The sequence below is a fragment of the Copidosoma floridanum genome, unplaced genomic scaffold (assembly GCF_036245765.1).
Source record: "Copidosoma floridanum isolate Cflo_tuat_1 unplaced genomic scaffold, Cflo_Japanese_pri ptg000020l, whole genome shotgun sequence".
Lineage (NCBI taxonomy): Eukaryota > Metazoa > Arthropoda > Insecta > Hymenoptera > Encyrtidae > Copidosoma > Copidosoma floridanum.
The window spans coordinates 8,545,777-8,564,351 of record NW_028321897.1 but is presented as its reverse complement, the minus strand read 5'-3'; the positions used below and the strand labels follow the sequence as shown (position 1 = coordinate 8,564,351).

Here is an 18,575-nt window from a genome sequence, read left to right as displayed (position 1 = left end):
AGAAACGGATCAAGGCACTAACTTTCTAAGTTAATTAATTAAGAGAGTAGCTAGTCGATTTAAAATCAAGCCCCTTTAAACAACAGCGTTCCATCCCTAATCGAACGGTTCCCTTGAAATATTACATCACACTCTTACTAAATACATTAAAAAATCCGTATTTTTTGGCACTATGCACACACGTACTTAAAGACTACCGTACAAAACTAGGAAGCGATGCAGTACTCCCCGTAATGTTTAATTTTGGATGACGATGGTACAAGATGTTACCACAGGTTTCAACCCAAGATGATCCACAGTTAGTAATTGTAAGACCAGACACCAAACAAACTTGAAAATGCTCCAGTCCCCTCGACTTAGCAGAAAGCGGTATTTATTTTTACAACGACATAGAAAAATTGAGAACCTACATCACATTTTATTACAAATGCTAAGTGGTACTTAATTAAGCAAGTATAACAGGAAAAGCAGGACTTTCATTGCACAACAATTTTTACTCTTACTCATCTTTGACGAAAACACTTTACTAACACTTGCGGAAAATAGTTGGAATAAAATGTGGCAAAAACTCATTACTTTAGGCTCAGCAAGGGCCACTTTCAATACTTTACTAATAATTTTTCGGACCATTAAATTTACTCTTGGCATTTTAGAACCTTTCTAGAGTTTACTCACGAACCTGATGCTACATCTGGCCAGATCACCGCCCGACAATTTTCATAGGCTCTATTGCAACCACCGCACCTTCAAAAACCAAAACATTCTTATATATACCCTATAATACGTTAACCCTGAACTTCATCTTTAACCATCCATACTAAAAACTCAGAAACACAAGTTTAAAAAAGAAGAAGAAACCTTTCTACGTAGAACAAGAAATAAGTAAATCTCTTAACTAAGTCCAAAAACGAAAATTTTTTAACCATTTGATCGATGTCAATGATGCAATAACTTGGACAAAACAAGGTAGAAATGAATTAACGACTAATTACTCTTACGAAAATGAACGTGTCTTACAGTTGTATATTAGAGCGGATGAAAAAGCGCAACACAGCTACCCAGAGATAATACGAATACCCCAAGAGCGTGGGAAGCTAGCCATAGCTTGTTTTATGAAAGGGCTTAAAGCTCTAGTAGGTTGCTACATGTGCCCACCCGCGTACTACGCAACTCTCAAAAAGTGCTGCCAACACGCCAAACGAGTCAACAATTACTTAAGAGATTTTAAAAACCTAAAAATGCAGCAATACTTAGATGTAACTATGTAATACAAAACAAAAGAGAAAAAAAAAATTTTTTTTTTTTCACTCAAAACGTCTTTATTTCGTTTTCAGATATCAGAAATGTTCTGCAGTTATATTATTATTACAATCATTACAACAACGAGTGCCGAAGTAATATCTGAATTCCATTAATCAAATTTTAACCCATGGATCGCTTATGATCGAATACAAGATGTATATGGATAATAAGCGAATTTTATTATATAGTTTCTTACATGGACATTAAACATCTTAAAGAAGCTCATTATGACCTGACCGACATTTTTACTAATCTTAACACCACCCTTCTGGAAAGAAACTTCCACATTAACTCCTTGTCTTACACAATACGAAAATTATCAAAATTCAAGAACTAGGCAACCTTAATTCTAAGTTCTACAGATTATTAACATCGTACAAAGCTAACAATGCCACAACTTGCTCTGAAGAAATTGAAATTTCCAAACATGTGTAAAGTACTCAGCAGCAAACCATTGCTTAATGCAAAAAAAGCACCTTTTATATAGACAATATAATAAACCAATACGAGAAAGCAGCTACGGAGTGACTTAAAAATTCACAAGCTAATCTTACTGAATTTAAAAAGAGCGTCAGCACACTCACTTAGGTACAAGCTCAAGCAGACGTCTTGTAACTTGACACCTATCACGTCTTTGTCGTCTTTAAGAATCTCATAGAACCATTACCACTCAATGCAGCAGAAAAATTTTATATTTCCAATAAGACTCTCATAGTATGTAAGTTATTTTATAAACACCATTTCTTAACAAAAAATGCTGATTCCAGTCGAAGCAATAAGTATTCAATCTTTAAATAAACACAGTCAATTTCGATGTTAGATAATCAGCAGCGAAATCATAATATAATAAACATTTTTGATCATGCAAATGACGACTTTCAAACTTTACAAATGCGTATCATGGTCAGTATTTCAAAAAACAAATAGCTGCCATAGCACGATCGCAGCTCGCGTAAATACCCACAGCAGATTATTTAACGCTAACAGATAGTCACCGTTAATATTATTTTATTGAACAGTCAGAGCAAAGTACATGTCTCTTTATCGACGTGTACTAATACCAATCACTATCACGTGACATAAAACCGTCCTCTTGCCAAATAAAAATATTCCGTAACTCTAAAAATATCAATTTCTATAGGTATAATATACAAGTATTTAACACCAAGCCATGTAATATTATCGAAACAAACAACCCTTCTCAGTGGCTTCTTTCAACAGAAAATAAACACAATATCACTGTTCCGTATAAAAATAAATATCACCCGCCAGCAGTTGGATATGGCATCATAAAAGCAGGCTTCGAATGTACCATAAAATACGTAGAAAAACACTTCGGGTCTGGAACCAATGGATATGTAAACAGCAATAGGATCATCCCGCCCCATACTCTTACGATATATGAACCTGAAAAAATTTTAAACTATACTTGTACATATTCGCCACAACAACAAATGTACCTTGCAGATAATTCAAAAACCCTGATGAACGTCGTTATAGCCACAGTAATAATCCTGATAAGCTTGATACTAGCCCTATCGATCCTCATTATATGTTATGTAGTTCTCACAAAAAGGACTTTTAAGAAACTTATAACTAAACTAGACCAAACCAGTATGAGCCATACAACCATCGGTAGCATCGACCCCGATTTTTGCTGCGACTTCAAAGGCCCAATATGCACTCCAGAAAGCAACGCAAGCCCGGAAACCAGAAGAACAGAGCATATTTATAATGTTTTAAACTTTTCCCCTGTAAGAGTTGCACACAGAATAGGATCTCTATATAGTGATGGGAAACAAATCATATTTATAGAAGCAGGCACGAAAAAGTCTGTACACTATTCAAGCGCACACAAGGACAATTAAATAACCTTATAACGATAACGTCGATTTATCCCATTATGACGCCCACTTGAGCAGCCAAAATCACTCAAATCATCCTGAGAAGGTGAGAGCAGTATAAAGCATATATCATCAGGCTTTTTTTTACAGTGACCTAGCAACTGGTCCCGAATTTTCCGTACTCGAGACTGTTTTCCTTTTTTTAGCTCCAATCGAAGTTAAGAAAGCATAGATAGTCGAGCCCGATTCTTGCGTACCACACTTGAAGAAGAGTGTTGGAAACAGTATATAAGCTCAAGCACAGCGCATTCTTTTTACTTTATTTTCGAGCACTTGCACTAATATTTTTGTCCTAACTACCTCTAAGGAAAGAAAGCTGAGAAAATGGCACCAACCGAACACGGAGAGTTCACTGTGACTCCAGAAGGCATGGTATTCATTGGCCTGGGGCTGCTAGCCTACAGGGTAGTCACCCGCATGACGCAATCAAGTACCAAGAAAATTAATCTTTATTAGAGCGAGAAAGTTCGCACAACAAAAATGAAACACGCCTGTTCAAGAAAACCAAGAAAGGAAAAAAATCAAGGTGAAGAGCTCTTCTGGGCACTGAAATACGGTTTAGGCCGCTATCATCGCGAAGAACAACAACAGCCGCAAGAAAGCTTTAAAAACAAAATTCATGTTATCGTGATCGAAATTTTGTAGAAAAAATAGTTTTTCCACGACATCATCAAGGAAACCAGCTAAGACCTTGCAATAGCCAAAGCAATGTGGTAGGGACTTCAGGTTCATGCATCACGAGATATCACCACTATCCCGACATCTGAGGAATGATGCTTACGAGCTCCTTTTGCTGACAACAAGTGGCCGCTGAAGATCGTGGCACCATATTAACTATACGTTTAAAGATATTTAAACAAGGTAGATCTTTGAATGCACCAAAGAAGACCACGTAAGGGAACTGGCGAGCCAACAATACTGTTGGAGCTGCGGAGAACCTCCGGAGCTAAGTGCCACCATCATCGATCCACCCGAATCAGAGGATCTATTTTGATATCATTTTGACTAATTTTTTGTTTCATTTCTCTACGTTTTCAAACAAAAACGGCAATCATGATAATTTCTTATTACTGTAGCTATTTGTATGCATGTAAAAGATTGGATTAATTTAAATTAAATTTATTATGATAGTATAGTTTAAATTGCCTTATTTGCTTAAAAATGTACACAGATTAAAGAAAATTTTTATCAAAATTATGTAGGATTTTTCTATACCTGAATGTTAAACTGGGCAGCCCCTGACCACCAGACTGCGGAAGCTCCTTTTTTTAAATCAATTTTTAAAATTTTTTGCTGAGTTTAATGATACGGCATTGCAGAATATTGTAAAGTAACTCTCTCAAATAGAAGTTTGTTTAAAAAATTGGTCTACGTCGGCCCAAAACTTCTTTATAGATATTTTTTTAGTTAAGTTTCTCAAACAGTATAAAATGGATCTTGTTAAAATATTCTATATGTATGGTGGCCTATGAAACGCCAACGTAAAATTTTATTTACAATCTTATTATTTTACAAAACAGATCTCAAAAGTGCAGTTCACGATTACATGTTTTTTTAGGCCACGAATTAGCTAAAAAAAAGGTAACCAAGAAATAACTTAATGTAATTTATTAGGGCTTCTTGTAATGGCTCGCGAGTCTAAGTAATATTGTAAGCGAAAAATTTGTAGTCTTTAATACTTTTAATAATAAGAAGTGAACTTGCAGTAACATAAAACAAAAAATTGTATTAACACGATTACAACTAAAATACAAGGAAATCGTTTAATTGAAAATGATTTTTTTCCAATGTTTTCAAGTACAAATTAAACTTTTATGTATTTCATTTGTTACTTTATTCTTATTATTACATCTTTATAGTAGTAGACAAAGTCTGCCATGGAAAACACAAGTTTTGTTAAATTGTTACGTCAACGCAACGAACTATTTAAGTCTAAGCAGGCACTTAATAACTCAGGACTCACACTCAGCACGTTATTAAGACACAGGGATAAAGAATAGTTGAACCTACGCGTTAGCGTATTCAAAAAGTGGGGGTACGAATGTTTTTAAGTGAGAGAAATTGAGTGGCAAAGACTCAAAGCAGTGATTGTGGTGTATTCTTATGCACTAACTTGTGACATACCAAGGAGTTGTGAACATTACCTGGAGTGATGCATTAAAGATCTTCTGTTCATGATCTAGAAACTTTCAGTACTGTTACGAGTAAGGGTATTGTTCTAGATCTTACATAATTTGAAAATTGTGCTGTAATGCACGACCAGTCTAGAGGCCACCAATACCTTTACGAGTAATGGTGTTTGTTCTTGATCTTACGCTGAGAACAATGGATTATTCATTTTCATTGTTTGGAGAATACCAATACTGTTGTGAGTAATGGCGTACATGTTTGACTCTAAGCCCGCACCAGAAAAAAAAGAAGAAGAATAAAATTAGAAGAATGGCTTAAGTTTTCAGTACTTACTTTCATTTGATTAAAAAAAAAAAATTGTACACGTAACAAACCAGGGCGAGATGGCAAAAATCGGTATTTTAAACCGTGTATATCAGTTATGTATACACCAGTATCCTGTATAGTACTATACTGATGTACTAGCATTTTCGTTATTACACTTACAATGTGTGGTACTCTAATTTTTATTTTTATTACTTTATTTATATTATTTGTCAAATTATTTTTATTACTGACAGTAATATAATAGTATTGTTGCTTAAAGTTGCTTTAAGGGTCTGGTGGTGGTCGTGGTTCAGGGGGGCATATTTTTCTCCCTATGAATATGTTTTTGTACGAAACTTCTCTCGTTTAATTCAACTTTCTTGTTACTCAAAAAGTTATTATTTTTTTTTCTTTGCATTAATTATTTTCTTACTTATAGATCCACTCTGTGCCATCTCCTTGTATAGTATTAAATGATGATATAATAACAGCGATTAAAAAGGGTTAAAAATAAACATAAAGCAACAAAACTTAAGAGACAAGCAAGAATAATTAATTTCGGCTACTTCCCTTATTACAAGTAAAGAAACGGAGTGTGCCCAGGATAAAATTGACCAACAAAAACTTTATTACGAATACATCGCAGGCCAGCCTGAAAACTCAAATACACCTCAATATGAAAAATTTTGAGTTATTGAAGCTAATATGCGCTTTCGAGATAAATATAAAAGATTGATTTTATCAGAGAGGGGTGATAATTTGATGAAGCCCAATGACAATTCAACTAATAAAAATAGCGTGTACCGTGAAAATAATAAATTAGACGACTAAAATACACTCCAACCCCTTGCAGTAAATCGTAGTAAGAACATTTCTAGTGTGAAACAATGATGCTTCAATAAGAAGCAAAAAAAGCACTAGTAAGTTAACTAAATATACGATTAAAGCTCAAGCACATTGAATAGAAGTATTTAATTTAATTAATACTAATTTAACTACAGGATACTTAACAAGAGTTGACGTGGGATGTTAGGACGCGTATGTTTGAGAAAGAACAGTAAAAAAAGAGAAAGGTCAATATAACATAAGCGTGATAAACGCTAACGGGAATAATGTTATAATTGAAATAGATCTAAAAAGAATTTTACCCTTAGAATACATTGCACGTGAATTTGACCCTAATACTAGTAGCTCTTTCCCGCTTCTCGAGGGTGGTCCTTAATTATTAGTTTAATACTTTAATTCAAGTTATAATAATTTTTGGTAAACTCATTGTAATTCATTGTAAAACTTAATATGAAAAACAAGTATACAAGATACTTTGGAATATTTCATTAACAACAACCAAATAAAATAATAATATTAAACAAAGTGGTACTGAAAAATCATCATAAATGTAAAGAAAAGGTACGTTGGCATATATATTTTACAACGCCTAACAAATTTTTTTTTCTCTTTTTAATAAACAAATGAATAGTTAGACAGTCTGCTAGTATCACAACCCGTCTAAAAGTGTGGAACCCAAATCCACAAATATCCAGGTTATACCAGATGATGAAGATGAATAATAACGATAAATCATTTAACAATAACTGTAGAAAAGCGGAATTTTTTAAAAATAACTTATCGTAATCAGTTAACTTTATCATCCCGTAAAAATAGATGTTTGTGGATTTGGGTTACACACTTCCTGATGGGCTGCAAAACTAGCAGACTATCTAACTATTCATTCGTCTATTGGAGAAAAAAATAGAGTATTAGGCTGTGTAGAGTACATGTGTCAACATACCTTTTCTTTTTGCAGATTAGTTAAAATATGATTCTTTAATACGATTACTTTTGATATTATTAGTTTTATTTGACTTTAACTAATGAAATATCCTGCATTATCTTGAATACTTGCGTTTTTTCTTTTGTCTTACAATAAATTACTATGAATTAACCAGACAATTACTACAACATACATTTAAATATTGAATTAATAATTAAGGACCACACTCAATAAGCGGTGTAAAGCTACTTACTAGAATGTCTTGTGAAGAAAGGTGCTTTGCACAAGGCTTTAGCTAAATCTTTTTTGTCTTACATGCGATGGGGGTGGCTCTTAGAGACTTTACATGAAAAGGATGGTTTGATTTTATTTTTTTATTTTTCACCTTTGTTGTTCATCGTTTTTCCCCTGATGTGATCTTATTTGCGTTACCTCTTAACGTTGGCTTGCGTGAACGATTCAAATAAGTGTTATGCTCTGTCCTACAACACAGATCAAGGTGCTAGTAATATTTGACGAGGCTGATATTTTCAATACAAATATTGTATTCCATTTTAAATTTAATTTAGATATAACACAATATAGCACGCAATTGTAAATCACACTTGTACCCATGATTTCCAAGTAGCATACGTATTGTTTTGCCTTATTCTTGGTTTCGTATCCGTTCATTCGACAATACTAGACTTAATGATTTTAAAATTCGAAATACACCCTGATACCCGCTTACCTGGCGCAGAAGGTTCCGTTATCAAGAAGGTGGACCTTCCAGGATGAGGCCCTCCCATTGCACTACGGTTGGGTTGACCCCTGCGAAAATTCCTAATGTGGATATCTCGGGCGTATTATTTTTGGTATTTTAAGTCAATACGTGGTAAATTTTATTTATAAATCCTTCCCATCATCTCTTATGATTTAGAGTTTTGTATAACTAATATCACTGAGTGAGCCAAAAGTTATGAGATATTTTATTTACTCCTCAGTCATAATTACGACTGGCACTTTTAATATAAGGCTCGGTGGTACTTCACTAGTCCAGCTGCTTAAAGTGTCCACTACTAGTAAAATATTTGTTGTAGTTGTGGTTGTTATAGTTTTGGCGACGGTATAAGGCTCCTTTTGCTAAGTTGTAATGAAAAAGCAACTATCTTTTGCACTGCCTCAACTTTATATTCCATACTATATTCAGTATGAACAGGTACAATGTTTTTTCCATATCCAGGTTTGTTGAAAAAAAAGTGTTTTGTAAACTGTACGGCTATTCGGAGTACTTAGTTAGGTATTTAGCATTATAAGGTTTTTCTATTAGGAGTAAAATTTCCTTATTCGTACGTTTTACTTATGCAACGTAAGAATATATGCTTCTTTATATTTATCACATGCTTTAACAACAATATTTTAATCTTATCTTGACTGCCATGGTCTAGATGCAGGTGGCTGTCACCTACTTGACGTATGTTTTGTCCTAGTCATATTGCTGAATCTTTTATTCGGAAACGCTTCAGGAGATTCTAATATTGGCATTTTCTCTTATTTGATATCAACCAGTATCAATTAGGGATCTGTTACCAATTATAAAGCTGCATCGGTAGCCACTGATGGTAAGTATATGGCCTCGTAGCATGTGTATGGGGCAACATAGGGCTGCTCTTGTAATGTTTAAATCGTACTGTATTAATGTAGCAACTGTCTTAGTTCTAGTTTGTTTATAAGGATATTGTTTAAAGGGTTTAATGAACGTCCACTGGCCATGGTATCCATTATCTTGGCCGTTTTATGTAATCTGTGAGTGTAAGTATGGTAAGTGTTATAAAAATTATAAATTAATCCTTTGTATGTATAAGTACTGTTGTGGTGTATTTCGTGCTGTTAATAATGGTACTGATTGGTATATCATGTGTGGAATGTAACTATGAAAATAAAATTATATTTACGGAACGGTTAAATAACAGTCAGGAAATACATGGATGAATACAATTATTCCTCATTATACTATGTCAAAATATTTGCGCATTAATGATACAACGGAATAAATAATCGTACTAGATATTACGGTTTCAAAATAAATATAAGGATAGTTTTACAATATCGTAACATGGAACTGTAATCAAATAAAATGTTTTTTAGTCATAAAGGAAAAAGGTTTGATTTATTTCTATTCCACTTTTTTTTTTGATAAAACTAGACAATAAAAAATAACAATCTAGACGATTAGAAAAAATTAAACCTTAATAATTAACTAAGTATAACTTTGCTCATTGGTTTAACAAAGCTATAAATCAATATCTCAAAACAAAGTTCTACATCTTCTAGAAGTAGAATGTATCTAGTTTAATAGTAGGTTCAAATTATAAAGTTCATTTTCTCCTACTGTTGGTTATATCTCGTAAATGGATGACTTCGGCTATGGTTGGCTGTATTCCTGAAGTTTGTATACATTATTGTCTTCTACATGTAATTACATGTCTTTAATATGTCATAAACTTAACTTTTTGTTGACATAAAGAATGAGTCAATTTCTTGTTCAGTTTGTTTAGAACTCCTTTTAGTTGGTTAGGTGTAACTCATGCGATACTTGGGCTTATTGTTCTGCAACGCTAGAATAGCACTTTCAGGATCCCTGTATTTAACATATCCTTCAGATAACTTTTCCTGCCAATTTAAAACGGTACAACAATATTCTAGGGTATTTATTTGAGAAGCGGCTGAAGAAATCTTTTTTCCCTTCCGATTCTTTTCATCCCACGGTAAAAGATGCATAAGTCTTTTTGGATTGATGTAAGGTATATCATTATTGCTCTTAGCTGATGTTAGTTCAGAAATCTTTCGGGTTTGAGAAATAGTAGGTTTTATCTTAAAAGTAAAAAATGTCTGAGCTTTCTTTTCAATTTTAATTGTTTCATAAGATTTTTTATTCAATGAATCACTTGTGTAAATGTCAGTTATAGTTTGACATTTATAACTACGTTAATTCAGAAGTATGTGCATTTTTTAAATATTCTCTTCATTCTCCAATCGTTAAATAACTTTATGTTGAGCATGATTTTCGTTAACTCTCATTCATAACTGTTATGTTATTGTCAGAGTTCACCATGCAGCCTGGAAGGAGAATAGTATCGAATTACTGTTGACTCGTGAGTCCATTTCCAATTTTTTGATTGTACAGCGTGGGAGTATCAAACTTCGTGTCTCTATTAAAGGCCTTGTTTTAGATGATACATATATTTTTTGGTTTTCTTTAGTTTTAATATAAAGTTTAGTTGGTTCATGTTTCTTTGGTTTTTGTTTCACGGTTACTCGGAGTTCTGCGTTCAGTAGATTAATGGTGCGTTTCATAAATTTCTTTGAGACACCATGTTCCATATTATTTTTGAAACAGCTTCTAGCTTTGCTGATAAGTACTATTGTAATGATAATAGCGATAACAGCTTTTATGACGTTACGTATTAAAATAACAATAGAAGTTTATTTTTACTCTAAATTTCTGGTTTGTACTTACTCCATTCAATTGATTATAGTTTGTACATTTAATTCCTAATCTGTCCATGATCGTTCATTAAAGTTAAGTTTTCAAATTGATTCTATAGTGTCTTGGCAGACATAAGTGTAAAGGTTCATGTTATATATGTAATGTTAAGTTCACTTCTAATTAATATGTACATTGTATCTGACTGATGGTCCTATGTTTACTCAGTGAGGTTAGTTTGTGTGTTTTTGACATACACCCATTATTCATTCATAAAAGACCTATTACCTTTTATTCTTTCTTGTTAATCCATTTTGTTAGGGCAACTAATACACAATTGTTATTCTTAAAATGTTAAGAATAACCATGAATTATCAGCTGGTAGGGTAATCCGTTGGCTTTCTGTCTTTGGTGTAAATATAATTTCAAAGTATTCAACTACGTTTTTTCCAGGTCATAATAGCAATAGAATTTCACATTTTTCGTAGAACAGAGTTTTTTAAATAGTTTTATAGCTGAGCATGTATAACTATATTCTGTTTCATCACATTTGTTTCATTGAACTTCGCTTAGTTGTCAATACAAATCATGGTTTGCTGCGACTGCTAGTAAGGGTACAGGTTAAGGGACTATGACTGGACGTAATCTTTAAAGATTATCGTCTATAGGATGCTTAATCTACGAGTAACAAATGTTATGTTTCCATGATGCACAACATCTCATTTGCTCGGAATGCTTAGTTCGCCCACATAAAGATTGTTGATTGGTGCTACAAACTCTTAATTTTCCGCCTTTTTCCAATCCTGGGCAATGGGTTTAAATTAATTTGGAGAAAAAAGCTTTGGATGTAATTGACCTCTTTGTAAATTATGCAAGATGTCAATTAGAGTTCCATGGGAACGACTAATAGAATTAAGTGTTGCCTCAGTTTTTCTGAGGTAAGTTGATAAATATATCAGATATCTGTCGCAAGTAAATTCTTGTCCTGGAGTCAATATATGAGCAACATGTTTTAAAATATGCTCTTGGCGCTTTGTAGTGTTGTATAGTTCTGTCAATGCAGCTGCAAAAATATGGCTGTTTTGTTCGTACTATTTAATATATTCCTTTTGATCGGTGTGCCAATTGTTGACAATAGTGTTTATAACGTTGATATTGTCTTCTGTGGCTTAGCCAAGAAGTCCAGCAGCAATACTTTCAATAGTTCGCAAAAAGGGTCAGTCTGTTTGATCGTAAGCTAGGAGGTTGAACAATGTTATCTTCTGCATAGGTTCTCACAGTGTTAAATAGCGTTGCTGTACGATTTTTAATCGCATCACCTTTAAATTTTACAGGTCATTTTCCACATAGTAAGTACAATGAGGATAACCAATATGTTTAATTTAACATTGAAAAGATTTATTTAATTCTTAAGTAGGTGTGTGTTTCAGTATAAATCTATTGATAACTATCTTACAGTCAGCTCTATTGATTTCTGTAATACTGATTCGTTTATAGAATATACCAAGGTTCGTTTTTAGTCGTTCTATGTTGTAGTGGCCATGATAAGAATGGCTAAAATATGTGCAACCTTCAAACTCTATTGTCTTTGAAAGGGCCAATATGATATAAGGATAGACAGTTGTGGACCTATTTGTAAGACTTAAAAACTCTTATTGAGTGACTCAAAAAACTACAAATTGTCGCAAGAGATTAACGAATGAAAATAAAAATACAAGCAAAAACAAAATACGATGAAAAAGTAAAGAATCTCAATTTTTAACCAGGAGATGACCTTTTAGTGAAGAAAAAAGTACGTTTCTATAAATAAGATCGCTACTATCGTGAAACCTTAGAAAAAAGCAGTTTCAGAGAAAACTAATGTATTACATAAGGAAAATGATGTTAAAATTATAGGACAACACACAGATAAAAAAACTGGTTTCCCAATGATAAAGTCTTTGTAAAAATCATGTTCAACATATTTTCCAGAGAAAAAAAACATCGATGCGGATTTTATTGGCCATCCTAATGACAATAGTAAACTTACCTGTACTATATCAATCCTCAACAGACACAAACGTCCTCCATGATGCTATAAAATCAATTTGAGAACTAAACTTTAATGAACAAGCATGCAAACGCAAAAAATTAAACGTACAAAATATAATAAATCACATTAAGATAATGTTAACCTAAAAACTAGACAAAAAAAGTTCTTTTTCTATTTCAATGCACAACGTCAGTTAAGCTTTTACTACTTTAATTATAATAGCAATACTTATCGACAAAGCGAAAAGATGTTTTAAAAAGACTATGAAACGTGGTGTCTCAGGAAAATTTATAAAATGCACCTACAATCCACTTTGTGCAGAACCCCAAGCAACCATAAAATAAGAACCAAAAGAACACGAACAAACTGAACTGTATATCAAAATTAAAAAGAACCAAAAAAAAAATTAAATCCTTCAAAACTAGACCTATAAGAAAGACACGGAGCTTGATACTCCCATGCCATACACTCCAAAAATTGTAAATGGACTCAGAAATAATTAGTAAATGGACTCAGAAAATTTACATACTTGCGGATTAACATAGTTACACACATCGAACTATAACCAACATCCACACAAAAAATTCAATTAATACTAATGAAACACTAAAAATAGGAGAGAAAGTTCGGACATCTTTTACTTTTGAGGTAAAGTCCACTTTTTTTTCACCACAAAGCCAACATGATTTCTCAACCAACATTAAAAGGGAAAAAGATTTCTTTAACTATTTTTCTTAAATTAGTACCCTAGAATATGGTTAAGTTAATGAAAATTGGTGGGGAAGATTATCCAAAGAATATGTTAAATACATGGATCATGAAAGCGCTATTCTAGTGTTGCAGAACGAGGAATCTAAGTATCACACAAGTTATGCTCAGTCAACTAAAGGGAGCATGAAACACAAAATAAACAAAAAATTGACTAATCCTTCATGTTAACAAGAAGTTGAGTTGATGACATATCAAAGACATTTAATGACATGTAAACGACAACATTGTATACAAATTTCGGAAACAATGCCAACTGTTGATACATAATTGTTCCAAACTTCTTTCTATCCTTCTAAGATTGGATACGAAAAGCCAATCGCAGAGAAAATAAGAATATAACCTTAGAACATTAGAAAATATTTTATTGCTTTGGATTTCAAGAAAACTAGTTCTGGGTTGTACCACGATTGATGTGAAATATTAGTTAAAACTATCGAAATTCGTCCGTTATTTCTGTAGTTTATAATAATACTTTCAATAGGGCAAGTCTCACAACGCTTTGATTTTATTTTAACAAGTTTTTAGTCTGTTAATAGTTAAATAAAATGTAAAAATTATTTTGAAAAGAATTCAAAATACATAACGGAGGTCATAAGCTATTATGTATAAATACAATTCTTAAGTGAAAATGTAGGCGTTGCCACTAAAATAAAGTATTAAATACCCAAAATACATGTTCTGCAGCAACAGGACAACACTATAAAAACAACTTTCCAAAGATGGTTCTTCTAATTATTATTTATATACTGAAATGACCTGATCGATCACACAAAAATGTTGCAATACAATCTAAAATTACTAATTCTTTTTTTTAAAGAAAAAAAGTCTATGGCTTGCACAAGTATATACTTTCAGCAACATTTAAAAAATTGGACTATAATAAAAGTTATTGTTTGTTTCAGATTTCATTACAAGTGTAAATGTTTCAAAAGTATCAAAATAGATAAAATTAGATGTTAGTTTAATAACATGGACAAGGATTATATCATTGTACAAAGAAGTTCTGAAAATATAAGACAAAATGTAAAACGTTTCGCAATCTATTGATGTAAGAAATTTTTGTAACAAAAAAAAATATTTATAAAAGGTAAAGGTAACTGTTGATTACTTCTTTTATTAAAAATAAATTTTGAAAGCAGAATTATAAAAAAACTTTTATATAACTATGTCGTTCAGTTATTTCTGTGTTTCAGAATCAAATTCTTGTATTTGCTTAAAAAATAAGCTAATTAAAAAAATAGTTTTGTACAACAAAAGCTTAAACACCAAATAAAAAAAAATTAGTTTAACTATCGTGAGTACTAAAACAAATTCTTTTTTATTTTTTTAATCGTTTTTTAAGTTTTTCTTGTACTAAACTACATGAACGCAGTACTTATTCTTGTTGAGCTTCGTTTTTTCTATGGGTCTCATGACCCCCTTGTTAGCTAAGAAATTGTGTTTCTTTATTTTATAATGTTTTTCAACACACATCTCATGCTTTATTTATTTTCGGCACTCCTCTCATGCTTAAAAAATTTCGTTTTCACCGTGGATTTCGTGATCCATTTATATCCTCTGATTCTTTTTTTCTAATTTTTTTTTATTTTTAAAAATTCTTTTCATTTAATTTTATTTTTTTATTTTTTATTTTTTAACATTTTTTTTATTACATCTAATAATCAAACCAATGGCCATTGCTGTTGCATATAATTTTTTATTATATCCTCTGACGACGTTTCTCTCCTCTTTGGGTAGGAGCCTTTTCAAGTCCTAATTTTATAAAATATACACGAAATAAATTAACTTGAGGTAACAATACATCCACGTTATTACATCTAATAACATTTTAAAAACTAAGAACAATAATAAACAATCTTAAATACAGTTAAAAATTAGAAACTTACAAAAAGATTTTTTGTGTTCAAAGATTCATTATTTTTTAAATATTTTTTGAGATCATTTCGTTAATTCCTTTAACTTCGTCGATTTTTGTTTGGAAGGACTTAAACGCGTTTCAACTAAATTGAAAGAACAAACTGATTCATAAGCTATTGATATAGTTATTGCTTACACGTAAAAACTAAACATTAAAACGCACTTTGCACCTACAAAAATTACTATAACACGTTGCAACACGAGAAAATTTAACCTCAGAATAGAATACACATGCTTTCTCCGTATCACTTAAAATCGCTTCTCCTTACAAAGACGACTGTCTGATAGGGGGGGAATGTCTTAAGGGGGTAGTGTCACAATGCATAGTCAATGTGTGTTCTGAAATACATTATGTCTTCCATAACAGACAAGTGAAAATAAATGTGGCAACACCGCACGAGGCAAAAACCCTCTATACATTCATACGTATGTACAGAGATACGTTCAACGGTAATATTGTACGTCAACATTCAGTTGGTGGTGAAATATTCGTTACAACATCTTCACGGATCTTTAAACACGAACTTTTAATTTATTATAACTTAACAATGGTAAAGCTATGGGTGCTCTTCTTAAAATCTGGCGAATACATTTGAAACATGCTATCTTACACTACACTATAATTTCAGCTAAACCTGGGACTTTTTTTATTCACAATATGTAAAATACTCTTTTTCGATAAAAGTACGTGTGAAATAGATAATTTATTCTTCGAAAACGGTGAAGCTAGGATGTCTAAAATTTCAATATGTTATTCTGCATATAATTGTTAGCTTATACAAATATTTTCAAAGTATTTCTAAGCTTTTGAATTTTGTGAAACTATCCCCTTAAGAAGCCTGTTGCGGCCGTAATTCATAATTGATGACAGCCGGCACCACCATGTGAGAGCCAAAAAGAACTTTAAGTAGCCATTCGAAAACAATTTAAAACAAATTTGATGTAGAATTTTATATATACATACATATATATATATATATATATATATATATATATATATATATATATACATATAAATGAAAAAAACTGTTTGTATAATTATATATTGATATTTTCCCCTTAATTGCTAATCAAATTTAAAATAAGCACTCTTAAAAACCATTTTCATTATATGTTTCAGTACAGTATATATGTATACATATATACATCTCTTTGTTATATAACTGTATTAACTAAAGTGAGTCTCAGCTCCCCCCACTCCCTCCCACTCCTCCCCGCAGCTCCCCCTCGATTCACATAGTTATTTGTTTGTTTTAAAGTTATTTTGGATTAAATTATATTTAAGTAACCTTTCCCTTCCGCTCCTCCTCAGCCCCCCCCCTCAAGTCTTACTCGCTACTTCTCTACCTCCCCCTGTAACGAAGAATGCACAGCTGTTTTCAAATTAAAAATGAAATGCCATGTAGAGAGTAAGACCCCAGGGGTCAAGAGTCGCTCTCTAAATTTAATTAAGAAACGATTTTTGAGTATTTAAAACAAGATAGTATAAAACGAAAGAAGCTTATTGCAGGAAAAAACCTTTCGGCAAAAAACCTGATTTATTATGTTAAAGGGTTGTACATTAGTAAATTATGGATGAGAATAACAAAATATATTCAAGTAAATTAATATTTTTGTAAGCTTGTGGTGTTTAAAATAATAATTGTACCTTGTCAGGAACTATGGTTGCAATGAATCTGTCGCTTAGATTCATTTAACGTGAACAAGATTGCGAGCTAGGAGCTCGGTTTTTTCGGGTCTGCTGGCCAGGCAGGACCACTTTTTTCGTTGCCACGAAATATTGTTAATACCTTGCTGGGAGACGATGTTTGGTCACAATTGACGCAAGCTTGTAGTCGATCTTAATTTTCTTTATTAGGGTTTAACACAAAGATTAAAGCGACGTGCGATCAGAGAGAAAGTTTCGTGAGGAGTGAAGTTGTATGCGCAAAAAGCTAGAGATTTTTTCATATACTCCGATCGTCTTTTCTTTACATTCTTTTGTCAATTTGCGCGCACGAATCTTACAACTTTTATCGAACACCGAAATTCGTATTTTTTAAAAGAATGAACTACACAACACCACCCCAAAAAATACTTATTTATTGAATATTTACCATCATAAATGTTAAAAAATATATGTAATTCAGTACCCAAGTCATACCTCGTTCTTAAGGTTTTCCAAGCCACTGATCATAGGTCTCCCTCTGTCTATTCACTTCCCCTTACTGACTATATTATGTCTCTAAAGTACTATTATTCGTTTAACCTAATTAAGCTTTTATATTTCCAATCTTTTTCTGGTCCATGTGTACTTTACCCAAATATAAAATTCTTGATTACCTGAGGACTCAATTTACAAAAAGACCAAATTCAGAAAAAGGTATAATTAAATAGACAAACACAATTAAGCTTTTAAAACACTATTTTATTCTGTTAGCTATAACGTGGATTTTTCCTTCCCCAAGGTGACTTACCGTGGGAGAGAAAATACCGTTATTATTCTCTCTCGTACGTCTCTGCTCTGAAACACTCTCCTTCTTCGCCCCTTCACTGGACCTGTCTCAAAAGGGGATTCGCGTCTGGGCAAATGAACACAAGGCAATGTTGACTTTATTTTTATAGATTTATTTAAAATAACCACAACCGCTATCTACAATCACTTCTCGTACCTCCTCTCGGTCCCGATGCTATAGCGCAGGCCCTCGATCGCCACCACACGCCAGAGGTGCGCTCGGAGAGCCACGCTAGTCCGCTCACACGCACACACACTTACGCGCCTTCACACCCCCCTTTCCCTCTCACACTACTCTCGGTCTGGGACCAGGTCTCCTCGGCGTGGTAGCCTGTCCGTACCTATACACCCCCACACTCACACTCTGCGTACCCTATAGGTCCCGGGCGTGGATTGCCGTCACGACCGGAGACGATCACAAACACGCCTTACCACTCACGGCGTCCCGACGCCGGCTCTCGAACCGTCCCGCCCTTACACCA

The 18,575-nt window shown here is 32.9% G+C and overlaps 1 non-coding gene across 1 annotated transcript; it reads left to right on the top strand.

Annotated features, from left to right (window-relative positions):
* Positions 1 to 8,135: 8,135 nt before the first annotated feature.
* On the top strand, positions 8,136 to 8,298 carry LOC111643648 (U1 spliceosomal RNA). The gene has a single exon (XR_002759731.2). It is a non-coding gene; the product is annotated as a U1 spliceosomal RNA (small nuclear RNA).
* The last annotated feature ends 10,277 nt before the right edge of the window (positions 8,299 to 18,575 follow it).